Raw genomic sequence first — 6488 nt, 5'->3', positions numbered from 1 at the left:
CTCTGTCTGCTCGGAGGCCCCGCGCTCCCTCCCCCCGGCTGGACCGCGGCTTTCCACAGAGGCCTCCACCTGCCAGCCTCCTTTCCGAATCCGCCCCCCCCCCAGCTCCCCCAGCCATGCCCCGTGGGTCCTCATGACCCCGCGTCACTGTGAGGGGCAGGCTCCGCCAGGAGAGGCCCTCATGGCCGACACGGCCCCGGAGGACACCTTCATAAATGACACCCCCACCCCCCAAAGGAGAGGAGCTGTCCCCCAGGCCTCCGCGCAAGTGCTCCCTCCTGGCAGAGGGCTGCATGGCGCCACCCACCACGGCTGGCCTCTTGTGAGGTGCTCCCCGACAGGCGTGCTCTCTGTGACCGTCCCCCAGGGCCGCACCAGGCCTCCGCCCTGCCCACACGCTGGTGACCCTGGCCCATCCAGCAGTCTTGGGCGTCGGGGTCTGCACCCGCAGGCCCCCCAAGCCCTGGCCCACGTGGGGCCCGGCACCAGTGAGAGAACATTTGCTACCCTGCACACCGCGCCCACACTGCCCAAGGAGCCCAGCAGGAGCTTGGCCGGCGGGACCCCGAGGCGGGCAGGGGGTGTGATTCTCGCCTCCGCCGGCCACGGCCTCACCACTCCTTCCAGGCCCGGCTTTGGAGACCACGCTAGCACATGCCCCTGCCAGTCCCCCGAGTGCGCACGCGCATGCCCTCCCCTCTAAGGTGATGCCAGCCGCGGACAGACACTTGACATTTCCAGGAAGCCGGTGCCTTGTCAAGGACACACTGGCAGCGCCTTGGGGCATTGTTGACGTGGGCTCGTGCCCTGTGTCGCCGCCCTCCGAGCTCCCTGGAGAGGCTGGGAGACCCAGGCTTACCACTTACCTGACTGGGTCTCTTTTGTCTCCAGACACGCGGGGGGGAGGGGGGGGCGGGGGGCGGGTCTGGACAGCCTGAGCCTTTATTTTGAAGAGGAGAATTGTGTGGTCCAACCCACATAACCAACCCCTGTGCTCATTTTAAAGTTATTCCTTATCAAATGTGCCAAAAACGCCACACTAACCCTGGGAACCCCAGGTTGCAAAGCCCAGGTGATTTTTTAAAAATATATATATATATATATATATATATATATATATATATATATATATATATATGATTGCATCTGATGTATGACATGAAATGGGGCTGGTAGAGCGCTTGCCTAGCATGCATGAAGCCCTGAGTTCGATTCCTCAGTACCACATACACAGAAAAACCTGGAAGTGGCTCAAGTGGTAGAGTGCTAGCCTGGAATAAAAAAAGCTCAGGGGCAGTGCCCAGGCCCTGGGTCCAAGCCCCAGGACTGGCCAAAGAAAAAGAGTTACTGCTCGAATGTGTGCTGTGAGTCAGCGGGAAGCTTACGTGAGGCACAGGTGTGTATTCCTGGACCCTGGCCCTACTCGACCCACGAGCCCTGGAGGGAGCCACGCCAGCCTCCAGCAAGACTCCTGCCACTGGGGCGGATAGGCGGGTGGAGGCCCCCTGTCCCCCCCATCTTTCCTGACTTGGTGCTTCACCAGCCAGATGTCCCCAGGTGGCCTTGGGCAGGGCCCACGAGCCCCACTGACCTCCAGCTCCTCTCCCCAAGGTTTACAGCTCAGCTTTTTGTAAATGCAGAAACAAAAAGCCTTCCATGGAACAACTAAGTGTGCCAGGCAAAAAGCTGGTTTGTCGTATTTAATCAGCCAGGAGCAGGGAGACCACACTGCTGTGTGACCCTGCATCCTCATCTCAAGTGTCCCCAGGGGCTCAGGTGCTGCAGACTTGGTCCCATGAGCTGTGGCAGGCTTTTTAGAGGTGGGGCTTTGGGGGGTGGGTGATGAGGGCTCTGGTGTCAAGGGATTCATCCATAATTGGGAGGGAGCGGGAGCTTTGGGAGGCGGGCCCTGCCCTGGAAGGGTGAATCTTAGCCCTGGCCCTCTCTCCTCTGCTGGGCTACTCTGACATGAGCAGCTTTGTTCTACATCACGTGTCCACCATGATGGCCTGTCTCCCCATACACCCAGAAGCAACAGAGCCAAAGGACCATGAACTGAAATCCCTGGAGCTGTGAGTCACAATAAATTCCCTTTAAGTTGATTTTATCACAGCAGCAGGGAGCTGACTAATACACTCATGTATAGCTGGTAGGGAACCAGGACTCGGAAAGGTTAAGCAGGTTGCCCAAGATCACACAAGAAAAGAGATTTAAACTCTGACCTGTACATGTGGTGAACTGTACATGTGTCCTGAATTCCCCAGGCCTGAGAGGTGGAGCTGACTGCCAGCGGAACCTGCTAGAACACCCTGGCTGTCCCTCCCCAGCGTGGAAGGAAGAGGCACATGGAGAGTCCCTGCACTTTGTCCCAGCCAGCCAGGCTCCGGACGGGGGTACCCGGCCGCCCCCTCAGCTCCACAGCAGGAAGTGTGAACAGCAGGCTCCTAGGCCAGGCTGGTCTGGGAAAAGAGTGAGACCCCCATCTCACCTTTCCCAACCCTGCTCTACCAGGCCAGCTAGCCCCAGACACAGAGGGGCTACAAGAGCCAGCCTGGGGACCGGGGTGTGGACGCAAGGGGGGGGAGGCTCCTTGCTCCCCAGGCCGCTGCTACCGCACAACCCCATAAGCCCTCCCTTCCCGGGCTGCAGGCCTGACCCCCCCACCATGGGGACAAGGGCTGAGAGCCAGCTGTGAACAGGGAGCCCCAGTCCCAGTGGAGCCCCAGAGGGTCCCAGGGCCCTGGCATCTGCAGCCCTCGTCTTTGGGTGGGGGTGTGGTGGGCAAGTATTTGACTTCATTTGCTTATTTACTTGCACTTCTGGGGATTGAATTCAAGGTCTCATGCGTGCTGGCCAAAGTGCTTGAACCAGAAGTTCCCAGTATTTTTTTTTTTTTTTTTTTGAGATGGGGCTTTGCCAAGGCTCTTGTCACACCTGTGATCCTTCTGGCTCCTGAGTAGCCGAGATTACAGGCGTGCCTCACCATTTGTAAGGACAGTAGAGACAGTGGAGATACTTTCAGGCTGGGAGTTGAAGGTCCTGGCTCTAGGTCTTGATCTGCCTAGCAGCTTCCCATGGCCCTGGGCAAGTCCAGTCTCAGCCCTAATTCTTCATGGGGGGGGGGGCTGGAACTCAGTAACCACTGAAGATCTGCCCAACTATTTTTTTATGACTCTAAACCCCCAGAAAAAAGGAACTTTTACCAGCCAGAATTTCAGTAACATCCTCCTGCGACAACACTGTTCATGAGCCCGTGGTATTCTCTTAATCCTTAGAACAACCCTAGGAAGGGGAGGGTAGGCCTCTTACTCTGGAGATAAGAAAAATGAATTTAAATAAGCCAAGCGCTGGTGGCTCACACCTATAATCCCAGCTACTCAGGAGGCTGAGATCTAAGGATTGCGGTTCAAAGCCAGCCAGGGCAGGAAAGTCCATGAGACACCTCCAATTAACTACCAGAAAACCAGCTGAAGAGCCCAGGGACAGCGCCTAGGCCCTGAGTTCAAGCCCCACAACCAGCAAAAAAAAAGAAAGATTAAATGATTACCCAATGCCACAGCAGAATTCAAATCCTGTGTCTTTCTAAGTTGTTTTTTTTGTCGGCCATGGGGCTTGAACTTGGGGTCTGGGTGCTGTCCTTGAGCTCTTTTGTTCAAGGCTAGCGCTCTATCACTTTGAGCCCCAGCACCACTTCCGGGTTTGTTTGTTTTTTAGATAAGAATCCCCCAGACTTTCCTGCCCAGGCTGACTTTTTGAACCTCGCTCCTCAGATCTCAGTCTCTTGAGTAGCTAGGATTGCAGGTATGAGCCACCAGTGCCTGGCTACACAAGAGTCAGCTGTGTCATCCACTTGGCCTGTGACTTGTGATCCTCCTGGCTCTGCCTCCCAAGGGTTGGGGTGACAGACATGCCCTACCAGCATGGTGTTCTGATCCGCACTTCCGAGACCAGGATCATTCTGGATGACCCTTTCCAAGCCCCACGCCCCACACTTCCTGTGGTAGCATGCAGAAGTGTGCTGGGTGCCCAGAAATCTTGCCTCAGGGCAAGGTTGTGTTACAGGGAAGGCAGGCGAGCCCTCTGGATGTGTCTCTGTGGGCAGGCCACGTGAGAGAGTGCTGTGGTAGGCTGGAAACCACCTTTCCGGGGAGAGGTGAAGGAAGATGGGAGAAGGTGGTACAGGGTGACTGCCAAGCTCCCACAGGGTAGAGAACAGCTTGCTCTGACGGGCCCCAAGTGTGGATTCTAGAATTGTTAGCAGCCAGATCTGTCCTGTGAGACTGAGTGCCAGCCATAAGACATGTGCAAACAGAGTGGCATGGTGCCAGGGCCCGAGATGCTGACATTGAGGACCAGGTGGGAGGCAGGTGTGAGGTCATGTCTGCGCAGATTTGCAGTCTTAGCGTGTGCATGGGTTCAAGATCAGTGGCTGAGTTGGCCCTGTGGTCTTTTCTGTGGGCAACTCCAGATTTGTCCCAAGACTAGGATCAGGGCCTGAGCACGGATCCTGAGCTTCTTTTTGTTCACGGCTAGTGCTCTAGCACTGAGCCACAGCTCTACTTGTGGCTTTTTCTGAGTAGTTTACTGGGGATACCGGTCTCATAAGCCAGGCACCAGTGGCCCATGCCTGTAATCCTAGCAACTCAGGAGGCTGAGATCTGAGGATCAGAGTTCAAAGCCAGCCCAGGCAGGAGAAAGTCCGTGAGGCTGTTATCTCCAATAAACTACCAGAAAATCAGTGTGGCTCAAGTGGTAGAACGCTAGCCTTGAGCTGATGAGCTCAGGGACAGCACCCAGGCCCTGAGTTCAAGCCCAACGACAAAGTCCTGTAGACTTTTCTACCTAGACTGACTTTGAGACATGATCCTCAGATCTCAGCCTCCTGAGTAGAGAGGATTCCCAGTGAATTCCTCCCAGGTCCAGGCACTGGCCTGGCTCAGGACAGCCTTGACTCCAGCTTTCCCGCAGCGCTCTGCTTTGTTTAATTTTCATGGAATGGCCCAGGAAGTTGCTGTCCTGTCACAGGCCACCTCTGAGCCACCTCTGGGCTCCTACTTTCCAGCTCACACAAGCCAAGACCAGCTGCAAGGTCCTGGGTTGCTTGCAGGCCCGGCCCCTCTCGGCCTCCCCATGGCCACCAGCTGCCGGGTGAGGACCAAACCAGAACTGGAAGGCCGGCTGCTGAACTGTGTTCTGGGGGGAGGGCCCACACTGTGAGGAGGCGTGCTACAGCCCGGCCCCGCCCACTGCTGCGACCCCGCCCTGCAGCTCGGACACGCCCACTGCTGTGACCCCCGCCCTGAAGCTCCGCCACGCCCTGCAGCTCCACCACGCCCACTGCTGTGACCCCGCCCACTGCTGCAAACCCGCCCTGCAACTCGGCCCTGCCCACTGCTGAGACCCCGCCCCGCAGCTCCGCCACGCCCACTGCTGCGACCCCACCCACTGCCGTGACCCCGCCCACTGCCGAGACCCCACCCTGCAGCCCCGGCCCCGCCCACTGCTGCGACTCCGCCCTGCAGCTCCACCACGCCCACTAATGTGGCCCCGCCCTACCACCCCACCCGCTGTTGTGACTCCGCCCCACCGCCCCACCCCACCCACTGCTGTGACCCCACCCCGCAGCCCCACCCTGCAGCTCCGCCCCGCCCATCGCTGTGACCCCGCCCTGCAGCTCCGATGGCCCTCCCCCCTCCCCCCCCCACCGTGACCCACAAGGAATGTTGTCCTGTGGGTTTGTGGGGAGTGTCCAGCAGAGCTTTGTGGGTGCCTGTGGGCTGTGGGGTGACCTGTGTGTGCCCTAAGGGCCCGAAGCTTGTGGGGGGGGCACATGGTATGCTGGAAGAAAGCAGGTTCTGGAAGAAAGAAAGTTCTGGAGGGAAGAAGCTAGTTGGGGCCCCTAGTGTGACTTAGCCAGCTCACCTTGGCACCCAGCCCTCCCCTAGGCCAGCCATGAGAGACGTCTCTTTCTGAATCGCAGCCTCAGCCTGCATCCACTCTCCCCAGATCTCCCCACCTTCTGCCTGTGGCCAGTGCTCTCCACCCTACCCCACCCACCCCAGCCGGGGCTCCCCCTTTTGCTCACGCTGTTCCCCAGCCTGGGTGCTATTCCCCTCAAATCTGGCCTCCGAGGCCTAGAGGAGAGACTGTCCACCACCCTCAGGCCTCCCAAGTAGCCTGCCTCTGTCTCAGCTTCTTGCCCTCCATCCTGTTGCCATCACCATAGCCTGGCATCCAGGGCCCAGCACGCAGTAGGGCCTTGCTCATAGTAGGTCCTCATAAAAGGAATGGTCTTCACCTGCACATTACCACCACAGGTCCATTTTCTTTCTTCCTCTGGTCAATCGTGGGGCTTGAACTAAGGGACTATACCACTTAGGGCTACAGAGCCATTTCCAGTTTTCTGGTGGTTCATTGGAGATAAGAGTCTCATGGGGACTTTCCTGCCTGGGCTGGCTTTGAACCCTGATCCTCAGATCTCAGCTTCC

Source organism: Perognathus longimembris, chromosome 1 (assembly GCF_023159225.1).
Source record: "Perognathus longimembris pacificus isolate PPM17 chromosome 1, ASM2315922v1, whole genome shotgun sequence".
NCBI lineage: Eukaryota > Metazoa > Chordata > Mammalia > Rodentia > Heteromyidae > Perognathus > Perognathus longimembris.
This window is presented reverse-complemented; position numbering follows the sequence as displayed.